This window comes from Symphalangus syndactylus, chromosome 10 (assembly GCF_028878055.3).
Source record: "Symphalangus syndactylus isolate Jambi chromosome 10, NHGRI_mSymSyn1-v2.1_pri, whole genome shotgun sequence".
Classification (NCBI taxonomy): Eukaryota; Metazoa; Chordata; class Mammalia; order Primates; family Hylobatidae; genus Symphalangus; species Symphalangus syndactylus.
Genome location: NC_072432.2, coordinates 100,308,946 through 100,330,149, shown reverse-complemented (window position 1 = coordinate 100,330,149; position 21,204 = coordinate 100,308,946). Strand labels below are relative to the sequence as shown.

At 48.9% G+C, this 21,204-nt stretch overlaps 1 protein-coding gene across 5 annotated transcripts in view; it reads left to right on the top strand.

Moving 5' to 3' along the window:
• Positions 1 to 9,169: 9,169 nt before the first annotated feature.
• Positions 9,170 to 21,204, top strand: part of MRAS (muscle RAS oncogene homolog) — a 58,229-nt gene continuing 46,194 nt past the window's right edge. The window contains exons 1-2 of one of the 5 annotated variants that reach the window (XM_055295290.2): positions 10,322 to 10,557; positions 10,732 to 10,899. The gene's annotated coding sequence lies outside the window, so the exon portion shown is untranslated. Of the gene's footprint in view, positions 9,849 to 9,982; positions 10,291 to 10,321; positions 10,558 to 10,731; positions 10,900 to 21,204 lie in introns of those variants that run through there. The other 4 variants (XM_055295288.2, XM_055295293.2, XM_055295285.2 and 1 more) reach the window with 4 other exon arrangements.

The window sequence follows — 21,204 nt, the reverse complement described above, 5'->3', positions numbered from 1 at the left end:
AGTTTCGTTATTTTAGTTCAGATGACCATAGATTTGCCATCCAAAAAGCTAGCTGCCTCCCACCCCCAGCCAGGTACAGTACTAGTTGTGTGAGCCAGAGACAACAGCAGTAACTCATTCTCCAGCAGTCACCCACCCTATACATGTCTTTTTACTTGAGCATGCCCACAGAAGCAATACCAGCAAGTGCTCGGAAGTCTTAGTCCATTTTGTATTGCTTATACCTGAGGCCGAGTCATTGATAAAGAAAGGTGGTTTATTTGGCTCACAATTCTGTAGACTCTACAAGGAGAATGGTGCCAGCATCTGCTTCTAATGGGGGCCTGAGGCTGCTTCCACTCATGTCAGAAGGCAAAATGAAGCTGGTATGTGCAGATCACATGGTGAGAGGGAAAGCAAGAGAGAGCACAGAGGACGTACTGGGCTCTTTCCAACAACCAATTCTCATGGGAACTAAGAGTGAAAATTCACTCATTCCCTTGAGGATGGCATTAGGCCATCCACAGGAATCTGCCCCTGTGATCCAAACACCTCTCACCTGGCCTCACCTTCAACATTGGGGATCAAATTTCAACATGAGACTTGGTGGAGCCAAACAAACCACATCCAAACCATAGCATCAGGACACTCCAAATTACCAAGTCTTTACGTCACTCACTGAATGTTAACTCTGGGATTTCATGAAAAAAACATGGGAATGATTGAGAGAAAAACAGGAGGTGCTTCATTTGGTTTGTATCTGCATGTAACAAAACCACTGACAAGAATAAAATTTCAAAACTTTTAATTCATTGAGTAAAAACAACACTGCAGGAAAATGAGCCAAGTAATAAATACCTGTGATTGGCCCCAAAGTCTCACACATGTGCCATACCTGGATGTGACAAGCTCAGGCTCTGGGAGGTCTGCCCTGGTCTGGACATGGGCAGTGTGCTTACGACCATGGAGGAGGCTTGGGGGCTCTTTGCTCCACTGCAGCTCCTGCCTCTCCAGATTAGAAAAAATGACCAGTTTATTAATACTCCAAACATAGTAGCCATAATTAGAATACGCGTCCACTTTGGTGGCTGGGCCTGGGTCCTCTTCCCTTCTCAGCTTTATTTCCCAGCATGAAGGGAGAAGTTGTACAATCCTAGAGAAGACTTGCTCCTGAGAACAAACTTGGGGGGAAAAACTGAGCCCAGTCATGAGTAGGATCTGAACAAAGATGTCTAAGAATTAGGACCTCAGCCCACATGCAGGTTTACCTGCGGCTTCAGGGGAATGAACATACTGTACTGGAAGTCTGCCCTGATCACTCCGTGTCCTTGGGCAGAGTTATGCATGAAGTCTATGCAGAGGCATTGTATCAGACCCAATTTATTGGGCCCACCTGCTCCCCCGGGCTTGCGCCACTTATGCAATTGAGCCACAGCTGCTACTACCAACACCTCATCTCCTAACACCACCAGCTGTCCCAGCCTTCACTAGGATGAGATCCCAGCCCTGGCAGGGCCTCCATTGTTCTTGCTGAAGCAGGAGTCGCAGCAGGTCTGGCCACAAGCCTTGGCTGATCAGACCCACGAACCTCTGGGCATTCCCACCACCCCCTAAGGCGGGCGAAGCACCACCACACAGGATCTGGGTCCCTCTGTGGCTGCCTGGAGAAGCTGGTGATACAACCTGGAAGTGGAATGAGTGCATCCTGGGAAGGACTTTGAGCCATGAGAGACAAGACAGGAAAGAGATAAACTCCTCTCCCTAATGAAACTACTACAGTGCTCAGTGGTTCCAGATGTCTTGCATTTTTTGATGAGGTTATGGTCAGCCTAGTTAGTGCACCATCTTTCATTTGCTTCCCCACCTTTTCTGCCTCACCTCCCTTTTCCTCTCACTTTTGCTGCTCTGGGATTATACCTTCTTCCAATAAAGTGTTAGTAAATGCACTTTACACAGTCCGTTTTCTAAGGAACCCAGGCTAAGACAATCCCCTTTCCTACTCTTGTTCTGCACTAGTCCCCCACAGGAAAACCTTCTAATGTTTCTAAGAAGTATTTCCTTGTTTGTATATATATTTGCAGAACATTTTTTGTTGTATGTGCATATATTTTTAATTTACATAGGGATTATTGTGTTATACACTTTCTCATTCTCTTTCTTTTTCCACCATCCCAGTGTTTTTAAGATCCATACATGTTGCTATGTGTGAACATTTGGTCCAGGTGCTGCCTGGTACTTCACGGCAAGCACTCACCACATCTTCCCTATCCGCTCCCCAGTGATAAGCATCAGGATTGTTTCTCTTGTTTTTTTGTTTTTTTTTTTGAGATGGAGTCTCGCTCTGTCGCCCAGGCTGGAGTGCAGTGGCACGATCTCGGCTCACGGCAAGCTCCGCCTGCCGGGTTCACGCCATTCTCCTGCCTCAGCCTCACGATTAGCTGGAACTACAGGCGCCCGCCACCACACCCGGCTAATTTTCTTTGTATTTTTAGTAGAGACGTGTGTTAGCCGGGATGGTCTTGATCTCCTGACCTCGTGATCCGCCCACCTCGGCCTCCCAAAGTGCTGGGATTACAGGCATGAGCCACCACGCCCGGCCAGCATCAAGATTGTTTCTAAATCCACCACCTCAAACAATGCTACTCACTTAAACATTATTTGAAACTCTCAGCCATGCGCGGTGGCTCACACCCGTAATCCCAGCACTTTGGGAGGCCGAGGCGGGTGGATAGCTTGAGGCTAGGAGTTCAAGACCAGCCTGGCTAACATGGTGAAAACCTGTCTCTACTAAAAATACAAAAATTAGCTAGGCGTTGTGGCATGTGCCTACCTGGGAGGCTGAGGCAGGAGAATCTCTTGAACCCGGGAGATGGAGGCTGCAGTGAGCTGAGATCACGCCACTGCACTCCAGCCTGGGTGACAGAAAAAAAAAAAAAAAAAAAACCAAAAAGCTCTCATTCCACCTGCTTTCCCAAATTAAGCTGTGGCCAGTTCCATTTCCTATCAGTAAATTCAGAAATTTCTCAGTTAATTACTGTTTCTCACCACCTATCCCCAACACACCCTTTCATTGGAGTTACCTTGCAGTTATAAGGGACTTACCTAATGCCAGTGCACAGTGGGTGGATTACCTGTCTACTCTGGCATCTGCAGGATGTACACGTAGGTGGTATCAGGCTGATATTACCTGCAGATATTCTACATTTTTTCCAGGCTAACTGCAAGGTCCATAGGATCTTCTGCCTTTTTTTTTTCTTTTCTTTTCTTTTGAGACAGAGTTTCACTTTGTCACCCAGGCTGGAGTACAGTGGTGTGATCTCAGCTCACTGCAACCTCCGCCTCCCGGATTCAAGTGATTCTCCTGCCTCAGCCTCCCGAGTAGCTAGGATTACAGGTATGCACCATCACACCCAGCTAATTTTTTTTGTATTTTTAGTAGAGACGCTGTTTCACCATGTTGGCCAGGCTAGTCTCGAACTCCTGACCTTAGGTGATCCACTCTCTTTGGCCTCCCAAAGGGCTGGGATTACAGGCATGAACCACCATGCCCAGTCTTTTTTTTTTTTTTTTTTTTTTTTTATTTATTTTTTTATTTATTTTTTTTTTTTTGAGACGGAGTCTCGCTCTTTCACCCAGGCTGGAGTGCAGTGGCACGATCTCGGCTCACTGCAAGCTCCGCCTCCCGGGTGCACGCCATTCTCCTGTGTCAGCCTCTCCGAGTAGCTGGGACTACAGGCGCCCACCACCACGCCCGGCTAATTTTTTTGTATTTTTAGTAGAGACAGGGTTTCACCGTGGTCTTCATCTCCTGACCTTGTGATCCGCCCGCCTCGGCCTCCCAAAGTGCTGGGATTACAAGCGTGAGCCACCGCGCCCGGCCAATCTTTTTTTTTTTTTTTGAAACAGGGTCTTGCTCTGTCGCCCAGGCTGGAGTGCAGTTGGTGCAATCAGAGCTCACTGCAGCCTTGACCTCCCCAGCCCAAGTGATTCTTTCATGTCAGCCTCCCTAGTAGCTAGGACCACAGGTGTGTACCAACACATCTGGCTAAGTTTTATTTTTTCTTTGTAGAGATGGAGTATCCCTGTGTTGCCCAGGTTGGTCTTGGACTCCTGGGCACAAGTGATCCTCCCACCTCAGCCTCCCAAAGTTCTGGGATTACAGGCATGGTCCACTGCATCCAGCCCTATTCTGCTTTTAGATGCATTCCTAGATGCAGAACTCAGCAAATGTCAGGTGCAGGAAATTGGTTTTGTGTTTAAAGCTCCCATCTTCTAATTTGTCATTCTAGCATTTGTGGTCACTAAAAGCTTTGCTGGTTTCCCTTTCCTCCATTACAGGTCCTCCTGCTAGGCAAACTTGATCATCAGCAAGTGCCCCAAACTCACAAATGTCCTGGGGATGAGGGAACAGCTGGGGAGCCTCATCTCATTTTGTTGCAGTAGGAGTGTTAGCCTGCTAAATCCTACCTAGAAGAGGAAATCGCCTAGGCTTTTGAAACTGAAAACTTTTTTTTTTAAACTGTTGTCTCTAGCATGTGTTTCAATATTTTAGAGTTGACTTTTTTTTTTCTTGACAAATTTCTGCTGCACTATCACTACCCTGAGGCTCTGGGTGTCAAAAAATGGAACAATGTTTTTCAAACTGTAGGTTACAATCCATTAATGGGGCACAAAATTGATTTAGTAGGTCATGCTAGCATTAAATTTTGTTTCGTGTGTGTGTGTTTGTGTGTGTGTGTGTTCTGGTTTGCAGTGTAAAACCTATTTCTTCTTATGGATTGCAGCCCACAATGTTTAAAAGCTGCTGGATTTTAGTTTAACGGAGTAAGAGTTAAGGGGAGAAAAACAAACATTATCAGAAACCAACACATTAGCTGAGTATGGACAACTTTTGGAGAAGTTTAGCCGTTAATGGGAAGGAGATTGATTGGAAGCTTCTCTTCTAGCCCCAGATAGCAAGAGCGAGCCCGTGTGAGGAATGAACTATAAGTATCAGAGAAGAAAACCTTATGAGGCCTAGCTCCTAATGAAGCTGGAGGAGGTGGTAGGTGTGGAGGGCTGTGTTTTAGTCCATACCCCTCTGCTGTTATAACACAATAACATAGACAGAGTAATTTGCAAAGAAAAGAGATTTATTTGGCTCACAGTTCTGGAGGCTGGGGAGTTGAAGAGCATGGCACCGGCATCTGGTGAGGGCCCTCCCATGGCAGAAGGCAGGCAGAAGCTAGCATGAGACAGAGAGAAAATTGGACCAAACTTATCTTTTCTATTAGGAACCCACTCCCTGTGATACTAACCCATTCCCACAGCAATGGCATTAATCACCTCTGAAAGGCCCCACCTCTAGCAATTAATTTCAACATGAGTTTTGGAGGAGACATTCAAACCACAGCAGGGTAGCAGGGAGGGGTAAAGATGAGAAGTGATTGGGCCTGGATTGGTAAAGTCCATGAAAACTCTGAAAGCAGAGTGTAAGTTTTTGGCATTACATCCTGGGCAGTCCAGGGGAAGAAAGGCCTTGTACCTGGCACAGAAGAAGGGTCAGCTGAGGGATGAATAAGCATGGGTCGTGGGGGCAAGTTTCTTTTGCTAACCCATGGTTGGTGCTTCAGGGTCACCAAAAGATCTAATTCCAGCCACAGGCCCAGTGACTAGAATGAGCACTCATCTCCTATTCACCTCATCCCTACTCCGCCAACACCAAACACACACTTGTCCATCAAGGCCACCTGGCATGGGAGAAGAGTATAGGCTTTGTGGTCAGAAGAGCCTGACTCTTAGTCTACCAGCTGTGTGGGATTGGGCTCACAGTTTCCTCATATCTAAGACAGGGCTCAGATGACCTACAGCACAGGGTCAGACCCATCACTATGTCTGGTGTCAGGCACACTGTGAGTGCTCAGAAACTCACAGCTTCTTTTACTCTTAGGGAATACACTGAAGCTGGGAGGTCTTTTGTTTGTTTGTTTGTTTGTTTTTGAGACAGAGTTTCACCCTTGTTGCCCAGGCTGGAGTGCAATGGTGCGATCTCGGCCCACTGCAACCTCTGCCTCCTGGGTTCAAGCGATTCTCTTGCCTCAGCCTCCCGAGTAGATGGGATTACAGGCATGCGCCACCACGCTTGGCTAATTTTGTATTTTTAGTAGAGGTGGGGTTTCACCATGTTGGTCAGGCTGGTCTCAAACTCCTGACCTGAGGTGATCCACCTGCCTCGGCCTCCCAAAGTGCTGGGATTACAGGTGTGAGCCACCGCATCTGGCCTGAAGCTGGGAGTTCTAGAGGAAGGCTGGGCCACAATGACCTGGTTGACTTCCAGCCCCAAGGTCCCAGGCCCCCATGTTTGCTGCTGAACTAGGTACCAGTTTGGATTGGCTCCAAGGCATGGCACTCAGCAAGCCTCAGGGCAGAGAGGCAAGTGTAGGGCATGTTGCAGTGGATGAAGCATGTTTGCTTTGTCCTGCTCTGGGTCAGCTCAGTGGCTCTGACTTTAGCCAGAAATTGGTTCCTGGTGCTGTGTCTGACCTTGGACCTCTGTGGATTAAATTTGGGCCTGAGCCTTGCCTGGGTTTTTGGCTAGGAGTCTGGCCTTCTGCCATGCCTCAAACACACCTGATCAGCCAGGCACATCTGCCAGAGACTTTGGAAAGACTTCTGCTCAATCATGCTTCGGCATACAAGGTTTTCTCCTTCCCTTCTCAGCCTAGCTAATTTTTGTTTTTTTGAGATGGAGTTTCACTCTGTCCCCCAGGATGGAGTGCAGTGGCACAATCTCAGCTCACTGCAATTTTCACCTCCCGGGTTCAAGCAATTCTCCTGCCTCAGCCTCTCTAGTAGCTGGGACTACAGGCACCCGCCACCACACCTGGCTAATTTTTGTTTTTTTAGTACAGATGGGGTTTCACCATATTGGCCAGGTTGGTCTTGAACTCCTGACCTTGTGATCTGCCCACCTCTGCCTCCCAAAGTGCTGGGATTACAGGTGTGAGCCACCACGCCCCGTCCTAGCTAATTGTTATTTGTCCTTCCAGATGTGGCTCAGTCATCAGCTCTCACAGAAGTCCTTCCCTTGGCACTTGCCTCCTCTCCATATTGGATTAGGTGCCCTTCCTCTGGTCTCCCATAGGCCGTGTGCTTCTCTCTTCCACACCACTTGCTCCTCAGTTGGCACTCAGCTTGCTTGAAGGCAGGTCTCTGCCCCAGTGCCTGGTACTCAGTAGATGCTCTGGCAGTGTTTACTGGATGAATGAAGCTTTTCTGCTCAGTGGCTCCGTTCTCTAAGCCCCCATTTGCCAGCAACTGAGCCACAACTGTATTTCAAGTTTCAAAGAGCAGAGGAGGCAGCTCAAATGGAACAGCCCATCCCCAATCACAATCTGCAAAATTGAATCTCACCATTAGGCAATCCTAGGTAGGCCAAGCACAGTGTCTCACACTTGTAATCCCAGCACTTTGGGAGCCCCAGGTAGGTGGATTGCCTGAGTCCCAGGAGTTCGAGATCAGCCTCGGCAACATCTCTACAAAAAGTACAAAAAGTAGCCAGGCATGGTGGTGCACACCTATAGTCCCAGCTACTCAGGAGGCTGAGGTAAGAAGATGACTTGAGTCCAGGAGGTCGAGGCTGCAGTGAGCTATGATGCTATGATCATGCGACTGCATTACAGCCTGGGTGACAGAGTGAGACTCTGTCTCAAAAAAAAAAAAAAAAAAAAAAAAAAAAAAAAGGAGAATCCCAGGTACCTGGGTATGACTATTAGCTGTTTAAGTTCCATTTCTGAGAAGAGGTATTATTACAGATATGTGTATAAAAGCAGTATAAAGACATCTCTTTGACTCTTGCGTAGATGTTGGCTCAGCTCAAGCTGAGGGCATGGTCAGGGTCTTGTGCCAGTCAGGGCCCAAGAGAGGACATCTCTTACATGGGGAGCCCACGAGGGGCTGACAGACCACCAGGATGTACAGATCCCTGCCCGCCTTCCCAAGTTCTGTGGTAAATAGAGGGGATCGAGGGAGTCAGGTTCCAGGGCAAACCCAGCCAGTTGAGGTAAACTACTGTCCCTCAAGCCTTCTCCCCAACCAGGTCTTTTACTCCCTACTGCCAAGGAGAGATACTCTTGATGGCACCCAACCTGCTGTCCCCTTCCCAGGGGACACTTGGGGTCTACAGGGTCTTTTGGAGCAGCAAGTGGGAGTGGAGGCACAGGGGGTGCACAGCAGCTCCCGCCAAATGGCTGCATGGGTGGCTGGGGTGCCAAAGGAAGCCTGTGTGGGATTGAGAGCCTCAGCATGGCAGGCAGAGCCAGCAGCACTGTGAGGCTCCCTTAGACCTGGGGCAAACCTGAGAAGGGAGTGGGTTCCCTGGACATGTAAAGCTGGTTCTAAGTCGTTGAGGTCCACCCACAAAAAGAATGTCCTCAGAAATGATGCTGACAATCAAAACCACAATGAGATGTCATTTCGCCCCCAATAGGATGGCTAGAATAAAAAAAGACACACAATTACAAGTGTTTGCAAGGATGTGGAGACATTGGAACCCTCATATGTTGTTGGTGGGAATGTAAAATGGTGCAGCTGCTTTGGAAAACAGTTTGGCAGTTCCCCCAAAAGTTAAACATGGAATTAACATATGATCCAGGAATTCCACTCAGGTATATACCCAAGAGAAAGAAAAACCTATGGTCATACAAAGACTTGTACGTGAATATTCGTAGCAGCTTTATTCACAGTAGCCCCAAAGTAGAAACCTAAATATCCATCAAGTGATGCAGGGATAAACAAAAGGTATAGACATACAGTGAAATATTACTCAGTCATGAAAAGGAATGAAGTACTGCTACATGTTACAACATGAATAGATCATTAAACATTGTTTACTGAAAGAAGCTAGTCATAGTCACAAAAGGCCACATGTTGTATGATTCCATTTATAGAAAATGTCCTGAATAGGGAAATCCATAGAGATTGAAAGTAGATTAGTGGTGCCCAGAGGCGGGGGAAAGGGGTGAATGAGGAGTGACTGCTAATGGGTAGTTCTTTTTGTGGGGGGTGGGGGAGGGAAGTGGGAAGTGGTGAAAATGTTCTGGAATTAGCTCATGGTGATGGTTGCAAAACTTTGTGAATATGCTAAACACCACTGAATTGTACACTTTTTCTTTTTGAGACAGCGTCTCACTCTGTTGCATAGGCTAGAGTGCAGTGGCGCAGTCTCGGCTCACTACAACCTCTGCCTCCCGGGTTCACGTGATTTTCCTGCCTCAGCCTCCCGAGTAGCTGAGATTACAGGCACGTGCCGCCGTGCCGGGTTGATTTTTGTATTTTTAGTAGAGACAGGGTTTCACCATGTTGCCCAGGCTGGTCTTGAACGCTTGACCTCAGGCGATTCACCCGCCTCGGCCTCCCAAAGTGTTAGGATTACAGGCTTGAGCCACTGCTCCCGGCTTGAATTGTACACTTCAAAAGGTGGAATTTTATGGTGTTGAATTAGATCTTTATTTTTTTAACGGGGTGAAAATGACGCCGCTGGAGAGGAGTTAGCGGAACTGAAACAATGAAATGGTGCGCGAGTGTCGCCTGTCCCCGTCGCATCCATCCCAACGAAGTTTGGGCCCTGGAACGGTGCATCAAGAAGGCCTGGGGGGAGAGACGCTGGGGCAGGATCAGGAAGAAAGACGTCTCAGGATTCGAAGGGAATGCAGCTAAGGTGGCGGCGGAGGTTCGCCTAGGACTGGGGAGGCGTCCGTAGGCTCAGAAGTTGGCCCGGCCGGAGCGGAGATTTAAAGGTTGGAGCGCAGAGGCTCTTAAAGAGGCCGGGTCGAATTCCCACTCGGCGTCCACCTTAAAGCCAGCTCCCCGGCGTCACGGATCTGACCCGGGTAAGTGCTGGGCCGCGGGAGAGGCGGCGGCGCCGACCCCAGCCCCTGGCGCTGTAGCGCGCCCTGCCGGGCCCAGGGGACTCGGCGCGGGTGGGCTGGACTTCGCAGGCGCGCGTCCTGGGGGCCGGGGTGCACGCGGGGGCGACAGGGTCGAGGCACCCAGCCCGGGCTCCCCACTGGCGCGCCCGCCGCGGCGCTCTATTTTTAGCAGGCGCTGTGGCAATATAAGGAATGTGCGGCTCGCTAGGCGCTCGGGGCGCACGCTGGCGGCGCGGTCGCTTTAAGGAGGCGCCGGGGCGGGGACGGACCGGAGTGGCCGGCTGGCGGGGAGCCGTCAGTCCGGCGGCCGCGGGGCCCGGCGGGCGCGACGCTGCCTCCTCACCGGCGCAGGCTAGGAGGGGGCGGCCTGAGTGCCGGAGCCGAGCCGGGGCTGGAGCGCGCGGTGAGTGGTCGGGCGGCCTTGGAGGGGAGGGGGCCCGGCTGCGCGCCGCCTTTCGCCCCGGCCGTCGCTTTGTTCCGGGGCGGGAGGTGTGGCCGCCCTCCGGGCTCGGCCGCGCTCTCCGCTTGCGGGGTGCGCCCTGGGACCGGCTGTGCGTGGCTTTTTGCCCCCATCGCGTGCTCCCGCGTAACGGTGTGCGTTCGTGAAATCGGCCACGACCAAGACCCCAGTGGGGAGGGCCTGCGCGCCGCTCAAAGAGACCCTTTCATGGTAATTACAGTTCCTTGGCTGCCTGGGCGAGAACCCGGTGGGTAGATGGGCGGCAGGACGGGGCGGGGGGGAGGGGTGGGAGGGGGACTCTTTACCCCCCCGCCTTAAGATGGCGTTAACGAGGGGAGGGATCCGCCAGGGAGTTGACAAATTCATCTGAATAATAAAACACAGCCTGCTTCATAAACAACCCTTCACTGCCCCCGGAGGTTTGGGGAGCTGGAGCTGTGGTCACAACTAGGGCCTGGGCTCATACATTGAACTGACCTGGCTGGGGCGTCAGACACGGTGCCAGTCCTGCCCTGCGGGGAAGACAAGAGCACAAAGTGACAAGCCAATGTGGTAAGTGCTGAGATCCGGTAAGCCCAGGGGTTGTGGGAGCCTCTAGGGGTCCCTACTCCAGAGTGGGAGGTGAGAGAAGGCCCCCTAGAGATGATGTCTGGCTGGCCCCAGCGTATACACTGGACACCCGGTTAGACTCTGGCTGGAGCTGAGGTCTGTTCTGGCCTGGGGCAAAGCGGAGTCTGGAGAGGTGGACAAAGTCCATCAAGGCCACTGGGGCCTTGATCATAGAGCTCTGCCGTTGCCCCCACTCTCCAGTGGCCCCTGATGGTGTGGAACCTCCCTGGCCTTGCTCCTCTAGGACTCACTCTGTCCTGGACCTGACCAGAGAGGGTGGCTGACAAGGCTCGGAATCGTGGCCTCCAGAGGTTTGTCTGGCAGCAGAAGTAAGATGGAGATATGACTTTAAGAGCTCTGAAACTCCGCTGTAATAACAGCAACCAACAGGGCTTACAAAGACCAGGCACTTGAAGTGGATTTGCTCATCATTTGACAAGACACCTCTTGACAAGACACCTCCAGAAGGATTTTGTTTGTTATAAAGGATAGAGGAACTGGGGTGAAAAAGAGTCAACAGCTTGCCCAAGATCATATCTGAAGTCCATGCTTTTGGCCACGTGGCTGTCCTGGGCTTGGGAAGGCCCTGGTGCAGCCTGTGTTAGAGTTTTGTAATATATTGTTTTATAATTATTCACTATAGACATTCACTGGTGGGTTGAAGTGTGAGGCAGTGAGCTGTGGGTGTTAATAACTGACTCGTGTCAGAAGCTTAGCAGTGAACAAAGCACTTTCTCAGATACAGTTCTTAGAGCTTCTCCTGCTTCTTTTCCCGGGGAAGAAACTTGAGCTGCTAACATTTTATAAACCTCCTAATTTCCTGTAAATCACATGTCCCTGCTGACTGGGGCTGAAAATGTTTCGGGCAATGGTTTTCACCCTTAGGTCTGTTCACCCTGCCCAGCAGCCAGTTAGCTTCTCTCTGTAGTTTATGGTGTAGTTTGTCCTTTTTCTGCCGGGGTGGGAGGCATGGGGCTTTCATGCTCTGGGGTTTTTGAGGTCTGCCAGCCTCTGGGGAGGGAGGTGTAGGGCAAGCCTCGTGCTCTGGTGGAAACTGACCCCCCAGCTGTGACCTTGGCATTTCCTAAAGCTGGGGGCGGGACTGGGGGTAGGCGGTAGTCAAGGCCCTTTGGTGAAGCAAGCGATTGTCTCCAGTGTTGTCAGCTTCGCTCCTCCATAAGACAGTTGCTAATTTCCACCTCTGTTTTCACCTACATAAGACACTTTGTGACAGGTTTAACTTGTATGTTATTATTAGCTCTAGCCACTGGTATTTCACACTCAGTTCGTCTGAGCTACTTATAAAGTGACAAGTCCAGCCAGGGCAACACGGTGAAACTCCGTCTCTGCAAAAATTAGCTGGGCCTGGTGGCACGCGCCTGTAGTCTTAGCTACTTGGGAGGCTGAGACGGGAGGATTGCTTAAGCCCAGAAGACAGAGGTTGCAGTAAGCCATGATCACGCCACTGCACTCCAGCCTGGGTGACAGAGCAAGACCTTGTCTCAAAAAAAAAAAAAGTGACAAGTCAGTTACCTTGGGGTTGGTTTGGTTCCTGAGCTCTAGTGATCACCTGGAACCAGGAATGACTATTGGCCTCTGATAAATTAGGCTCCTGGGATGACTGGTCCTAACCTCAGTCAGAATCACATGTTGACCAGCCTCCTGGATCTAGTGAGTTCTCAGGGAAATGTGGCTTCCACAATATATTTCACATCTGATTTAACCATCGTAATCTGTTCTGCCAATGAAATGCCCCCAAACAGAGTGTGTCTCCCTGAAAGCAGTTGAAAAACATACCTGCTCATGAGCATTGTGTAGTTTGTACAAGCATTCTCATATGAACTGAATGGGAATGCATTCTTGTGCAATGCTGGAATGTTCTCAAGTGTCCAGGGGATGTACACTGAGTTCCAGAGGCTCTGTACTGGCCAGGCCCTGGGCAGGCATAGAAGGTACAGTCACCTTTATCTGGAGACAGGAAAAAGAAAGGAGCTGGAGGAGTTCCCTGAGACGTGGGACACCTGGCACGTACCCATTGTCTAGGGACTGAGCAGAGAATTCAAGCTTTAAGAGGAATTTTCTTGCTGGATTCTGAGTCCCTGCCAGCCCTCATAAGTCTTAGATCATGCCTCTGAGCCCTGTAGTACTGAATCAATGGGGATGCTTTTGGCTGCAAGTAACAAAACCCAAATAACAGTAAGTAAGATTAAGCAGAGCTCAGATCTCCCAAAGATGCTCTCTGCTCTTGGAAGGTCTCTGTACACAGGAATGGGATAACAGTGCCACTTCCAGCAAGTTCCTGCATGGGACTGGTAGCCACAAAGGCTGAGTGTCTGGAGTTCAGAGTAATAGGTTTTGTCTTCTTGAGTCACAGCCTCTTCAATATGCTGATGAGAAGCCCAGGGAAGCCTAGATCTCTGATCTAAAGGCACGTGACTTCTCTAAAGTTCATGGCAGACCTATTCCATAAGCCCATTGTGCAGCCAAGTCAGCATGCCATTCCAGTGCAGTGTGAGAGGGCAGAGATGGGGGCCAAGAGTACAAATAGAGTGGGACAGTTGTCATTGCCCAGCCTGTGAGTTGAAGTCTGTGCAGTCAGCCAGTGGGTCTGACAAAGAGGGCAGTGCTGGCGCTGCCTCATGCTTCAGCAGAGGTGATGAGGTTCAGGCTGAGGTGGAGACTGCGTTGCACTCGCCACGCATTCAATGGTGCCCCATCTCTTGTTCTCTAGGTAGCATTCCCGCTACCTGTGTGATGCAGTTTGTTCCACCTATTCCCAGAGACTCCACCCTGGCCCTCCTTGTCCTGGCCCCCACCACTGAGCCCCTAGGGCCGTTTAGCTGGCCAGCATGATGTAAGACAGCTTTCTGCAGGCATTCCTCTTGTAGGAGTCATGAAGCAGCAATGTGTATTTTGCTTCTTTTTGTTGCTGTTATATTAAAAAATATTTTTTATATTCTAGCCCAATCCATATTATTTGATTTTTTTGGTTATATATTATATATAAAAATGTATTTTTTGTATTTTGCTTTTTAATGTCCCTATCATTGTTTTTAATATTCTTGGTAGCTTCACGAGGTGGGGACTGCTACATGACAATGTGGGTCATCACCGGTTGCTGAGGTGACTTTCTGAGTCTCAGAGGGGTATAGTCCTGGCATCAGGCTACCTTGACGGATAAAACAATATGATTTACATATGGGTTGTAGTGCTAGTAAGATTTTGGAGAGCACCAATAATGAATTCAGCTGTGCGGCTTGTAGTGGCCAAACAAAGGAGGGTGGGTGGAGAGTTGGGAGCTCTGGTTCTGGCCTCTGTGACCATCTATAGGGCCTTGTCTGGATCCTGTGCTGCCTGGGCCCAGGCTCCATCTGTGACTTCTCTGCCCAGCCGTCAGTGTCGTCATGGGGATTAGATAAAATATACACATGAAAATACGCTTGGGAGGCCAGAAAGGGCCGGAAGAATGAAGAGCATTACCAGTATTCAAGCAACCTTCGGAGGACAGAATCCTAGACCCAGAAGGAGCCCCCTGACTGTATTAAGTCGAGTCACACCCCGTAGAGCACATTTCTTGTAGTGGTGAGGAAGATGATTTTAGGTGGGACACAGCATCTTTCATTTTAATAGTTATATACTGGTTTATTTAAATGTATTATAAAAATACAGGCATCACAACAAAGAGTTTTTTAATGGATATTTTGCTCAGATTAAGGCTAAAGAAGTATTTTAAGTAAAAAAAAGATAAAATTTTTTAAAGTATGGTAGTTTTCAGATTAAGCTAGTTATAGTACAATAGTAGACAAATATGGCCCAAATGGGAAAGTGAGCCCTTGAGGAGAGGCTGGGAAACTTTCCACAAGGGGAGTCCTTCCTTCCCTGACAGCCCATTAGGGGTGTGTCTTTGACTTCACCTGAACCCTTCTAGAGACACAGTGTCTCTACCCTTTGAGTCAGTCCACTGCATTTGCGGATCCTCTCATTGTTGGGAAGTTCTTTCCCTTCTTTCCTTAACCTGTCCCACATGAACCTTTGACAGTCCTGCTTTTCTCCAGCATGAGCAGCTTTACTTTCTTCAACTGCTCTTCAAATGTCATGGTTTAAAAACAGCCCCTCTGTATGTCCATCCTTTCTTCCATCCATCCTTCCAGCCACCCACCTACCCGTCCATTCATTGATCCATCTCTCCATCCATCTTTCCTTCAGCAAAGACTTGTGGGCTGGACCCTGTACTGTATACTTTATATTCGCTATCTCTAAGCCTCACAAAAATTTTGTTAGATGCAGTTAACCTTTTATAGATATGGAAACCGAGGCTCAAGGAAGTTAAGTAGGTCACCTGCAGTCATAACCTGAGAGAAGCAGAGTCAGGAAGGAATCTGGCCATGGTCTGTCTCTTCCTGAAGTGCGTGCTCCTTCCGTTAGACCGCGCTGTTCCCAGCACTGGATGACCAAAAATGTCATGATCCCTTCTCTCCTGGTGCTTAGGGGACCTATCCCATGGAGGTGTGGCTCTACATAATCAGTGCAGTGGGCAAAGGCCTCATGAGGAGCAGGGATGGAGCAGCCTGTGCACAAAGATGTGATGAGGCAGCAGAGGTGCAGAAGACGCTGACTGGCAAAGAGAGGCAGCAAGTGCCTCGCTGGCAGGAGTCTCCCCTGACTGTCATTAATCTTACAGTCACAAATGAACCCCTAAATCATTTGCACATTTTATTTTTTTTAATTTTGAAAAAGAAAAGTGTAAGGGATAGTATAACAAATACCATGTACCTGTTACCCAAGATGAACGATGTGACCATTTTGTCTGCACTTGATCCTTTTCACAGTAGGGCTGGACTTAAAACCAGACCACTCATCCTTTGCCCTGGCCAGTTTGGGCCCATCCTCAGCCTGCAATGGGCTTTTGGGAGCCTTGCTCCTGAGTTTTCATGTATTGGCTCTCTCTTGGGGCTTCATGTCCTCAGTTAATGCCAATGGGCCTCCCTGGAAGTTGTTGACTAAAGAGCCTTTTGCTGCTTCTGACCACATTGGGGAGAAGCCACTCTGGGGAGAGTGTGTGTTTTTGGCTATGACCTTTTTCAGAGAAGTCCATCTACCCTCACAAACACCTGCCTTGACCGTTGTGGGTTTAGCCAGGCCGCAGAGCATGGTTTAGTCATAGCTGCCTAAACTGAACCATAATATTAATGATAGGTTTGTATATTTGGAAGATAGAGAAAACATAATTCTCTTTTTATAATTATATGACAATGATAACAAAATGCTTTTTGTTGTTGTTAGCAGTGAGGTCTCACTCTGTTGCTTAGGTTGGAGTGCGGTGGAGCAATCATAGCTTATCACAGCCTCGAACTCCTGGGCTCAAGCCATCCTCCTGCCTCAGCCTCCTGAGTAGCTGAGACTATAGGCATGTGCCACCATGCCCATCTAATTAAAAAAATTTTTTTTTGTAGAGATGGGTTCTCCCTTTGTTGTTCAGGCTCATCTGGAACTCCTGGCGTCAAGCGATCCTCCCACCTCGACCTCCCAAAGTGCTGGGATTATAGGCATGAGCCCCCACACCTGGACACAAAATACATTATATACTCTAAAGTATAGGGTGACTTTAAGAGAAGGAAACTAAAAGTATGATGGCTTACTTTCTAATCCATAACTTCACAGTTTTGCCTTCCTGCAGCTTTCACAGAAAAAACCAGGTGCCTGGTACTGGGTCCTTCTCTCTGCCAAGCAGGAGTAAGGCGGCAGAGCCAGCCCTGCAGCTGCAGATAGAAGCTCTCCATAACGACAGGACGCAGCTTCTCATCCAACTGTTTGCAGCCTTCTCCTTTCCACCTGCTGTTTGACTCCTGAGCTGAAGCCTGATGTTATCCTGTTTGTGTGTAGTTTGCCATGAGTTAGAACAGTGAGTAAAGCTCTGCTTTTTAAAGCTGTGCAGAAAGATTCAAAAACTTCTGGAAAGGCTTCCTTATCCAGGGCAGATTCTTGTCAGTCCTTATTGGGGACCAAGATTTCATCTGGTTTCGTAACAGATAGTGGGGACCTGCGGGGGACCCCAAGTCCTCTTCGTTAAGTGCTGAGAATGTCTTGAAACATTTTCCTTCCCTGAGTTGCCCTTGAAGAATAACACCACCAGGCTGGATGCAGTGGCTCACACCTGTAATTCCAACACTTTGGGAGATTGAGGCAGGAGGATCACTTGTGGTCAGGAGTTCGAGACCAACCTGGCCAACATGGTGAAACCCTGTCTCTACTAAAAATATAAAACTTAGCTGAGCATAGTGGCACGCGCCTGTAGTCTGAGCTACTCCAGAGGCCAAGGCAGGAGAATCGCTTGAACCCGGGAGGCAGAGGTTTCAGAGAGCTGAGATTGCGCCACTGTGCTTCAGCCTGGCGACAGAGAGACTCTGTCTCAAAAAATAAAAATAAAAAATAGCACCACCAGATCCTTTTTCCTCATTCTGATGGAGATGCTGCAAAAGCCAGCAAAGACTGGGTGCTGAGAGAGCTCAGAAGGCCCTGCTTTATTGGGGTTTATCTTGCATTGGAAGCCATACCAGTGAAGGCAGTTGAACATATTATACAACCAGTGCCTATGTGATTATGTGGAAATCCACGTATGTGTTATACTTACAGGCATACCTTTTTAAAGACAAGTTTGTGTTTAAAAAGAAACTACTTGGCATACTGTATATTAGGCTGGCCCTGGTATACCAAGTACACAGATTAAATGTAAAAGTATTTGTGGGCATGTGGATCTGTGGGGAGACTGCTGGAGTGTAGTGGATTCAGGAGACTCCCCCACCCCTTTAGGAGCTGACCATTTATTGGGGGTGTTGGCGGCAGATTCTTGCCTCTCAAAAGCATTATGTATTCATTTCAAAAGCAAAATTAATTTTAGTTCAGTTTAGCTTTTTTTCCTAATCCTTTAGAATTTCAACATGCCTTCTTGAAAATTCTCCCTTTTTAGATAACCCACAAATTCATTTCTTTATATTTTCACTCCACTGGAAATGGAGGCTCGAGGAGGAGACAGGCAAAGCCATCTTTCTTGGCCAACACTGCTCTCACCAGTCTATCATGGTCTTCTTTCAATGTCTGCGTTATTATAACCAGAGATGATAGAAGGAGGGTGGGATCACTGTCCTAAAGCCTTGGGGGCGTATATTTTTAAAAACTTCTATGAGCTATGCCTCCTTAGCCTTCCCTCTCCACCCACATTCCTCAGGTTGACGTTCCTGGGGCAGAGCTGGAAGGCCTAATCTGTCTCACGCTCCCGCTGAGGAAGTCCAGCCCGGGAGAGGCCAGGTGCCCTGGCACTCCCAAGCAATTAAGGCCAGCTGGCATCACAGCCTTCCCATCCACCCTCACTCACTGACCCCGTCCCACCACCCCCACCCACCGCAGTGGACAGCTGCCTGAGTCCACTAATCTGGGGCTGGGTGGGTGTTTCCTGCATGTTTGAGATTTTAGAAGGAAATCAAAATAAAGAAACAAAGCCTTTGTTTTATTTATGGACTCCCAACTGGGGATGGCTGGAAGGATGGAAAGCGGGGAACAGGAGGAGCAGGTCACTTGGCACTTCAACAAAATAACCATTCTAATAGAGCATTTAACAGGGACTTTTTCTATTTAGGATTGGGGTGGGTAAATAGGAAAAGACGGCAGGGCTGGGAGAGCCCCTTTGTGTGGAAGGAGAAGGTGGGGCCGCCCTTGCCCCAAGCAGGGCCTCTGGCAGTGCCTGGTGTTCAGGCAGGGAGGGGTCTGAGGCCACCCAGCTGGGCTGCAGAATTGGCAGCCTAGGGACTCGGACTTTCAGTCCTCCCTTCCTGAAGGAACCCTCTGCTCCAATTTCTGTCCCACCACTTGTCTGTGTGAATCTCCACCTCTATAGCCTCCTCTTCCATATCTGTAATGGGAGTGTCCCAGCCACACACTGGCCTTTCTTCTCTAGTCCAGTTATACTGGGTCAGGCTCTCACCTGACATGTGGAAATGAAGAGGTACATCCCCCAGTATTTCTTAATTCTTCCAAAGGATTTTCTCCTTGTAGAAATTCTCTGAGGGCATCATTTATTTTCTTTAAAAATTGCCCAAGTATTGATGACAACCCTCCCCATCTGCACTATTTCTGAAGATCTCAGGGTATGGGCCGTGCCCACTGGCCGCCTGGCCTTCACTCCACTTTGCCCCATGTGCACACAGTAAGGTTGGCTTCTTCATCCGCTAAGCCACTATTATTGTACATAACAGGCATCCACCAAGGGCTTTTAAGAAAGGGGGTTGTCTGCAGCCCAGATCAGGGCAGAAGTTAAAAATGAATGTCAGACACCCTCCCCTTGCTTGGTCACACCCTTGGAGAATGTCTCTGTGGCTGTCTCCTCAAACCTAGTTTACTGCTATTTTCCAGGGACCAATTTTCCTGGATACTTTCCCCCAGACCTTCTGAAAACTCCAAATTTTCATTACTTTTGATTGCAGAACAAGGATAACAATCTGTCTTAGACTAGGCTGTGGGCTGCCCTTGTCAGATGTAAAGGGGCCTGGGCATGGTGGCTCACACCTGTAATCCCAGCACTTTGGGAGGCTGAGGTGGGTGGATCACTTGAGGTCAGGTGTTCGAGACCAGCCTGGCCAACATGGTGAAACCCCATCTCTACTAAAAAAGTACAAAAATTAGCGAGGCCTGGTGATGTGCGCCTGTAGTACCAGCTACTTGGAAGGCTGAGGCAGGAGAGTCGCTTGAATCCAGGAGGCAGAGGCTGCACTGAGCCAAGATTGCACCATTGCACTCCAGCCTGGGCAACAGAACAAGACTCTCTCTCAAAAAAAAAAAACAAGATATAAAGGGGCCATTAAAGAACTCATCTAAAAAAGAATTCGGCACTCTAGACCTATACCTTTACCTATAGTAAGAACTAGCAGAAGCGCTGGGATTATTAAGCTATCGTTATTACCAGCCAGGTCAAGTCAGTCCTCTCCTAATGACCAGGGCAAAGCCAGGTGTTAATTTTTTCCCTTTCCTGTTAGAACATTTTGTAACATAAGGATTAGAGATGATGTAGATTGACAATATTTATTGAGTACCTTCTCTGTGCCAGATATGTGCTGGGCACTGGAGAGACAGTGGAGAATAGAACAGAGGGTGGGCCCTGCCCACATGGAGGCGACGGTCTAGTGGGGAAGATGCATTACATGTTTACATCTTGTAAACAACTAACTAAGCAGTTAAGTGCCAGCGTACAAGATGCTGTCAAGGCAGACAGCTGGGTGCTTTGGGAGACCCTGATAGTAATCTCATATAGTCTGGGGTGCAGTGGGGGTCAGGGAAGTATGTTTAAGGTGCTTAGCATGTGGTCAGGGCTTAATAAACGGTCATTATAATGACCATCCCTGGCCACAGGGCCCAGCCTGGTTCCACCTCCAGCTGGTGGCTGCTACCACCCACCAACAATAGTTTTGCACAGAGGTTTTTCATTAGGCCAAAGTTATACAGCTAGCAGAGGGGCTTTGATTCATGACTTTTTATAAAAGTGCTGTATCTAGAAAGCAGAGGGGTGGGAAGCTTCCCTTGACCCCCCAGCCAATACTGACCTTTGGACAGGCCTTGCCTCGCAGGAATGGAGCAGCAGGCTGGTTACTGAGGAGAAAAAATGCAGCAGTCATTTAGGGCTTGGGGAGGGAGATGTGAAAAGTAGCCTTCTGCTGAGTGGGCTTAAAACCCTGGGATTGGAAGGGTCCCTGAGAAGCCATCACACCTACCTCCAGCCCGGTTCACCACTCCAAAGCTTGGTGGCCAGTCCTCCTTCCTCCGCATCTGCTTCATAGACCTTTGCAGAGGAAAATCCCACACTCATTGCCATGCCTGCCTCGTTTTCAGGAAGTTTCCCTTTTATTTGGCTTCAGTCCATCTCTCTGCAGTCTGGTTACTCTTTAAAAATGAAGATTGAATTGCCTGTCCCCACCTCAAAGAAGAGCCTAGACCCTATGTCTTTCTCATTTTTGGTCAAACATAAACATTTTCACATTCTTCATTAATGGTGTCTAACATCTTAAATATAAATAGTGAAAACACAGCAAAGCAGCAGCCTTTTTTGAATGTGCCTTTTTGGCCTCCACCTCTCTGGGCTCTCACATACTGCTGGGGTGGGCTGTGTGCCTGTCCCTGAAGAATGCCAGGCTGGCCCATGTCCTGCAGGCCAAGTAACCCCTGCTGTTGCTCTCTTCAGTGAGATCATTGCCTTTGATCTCA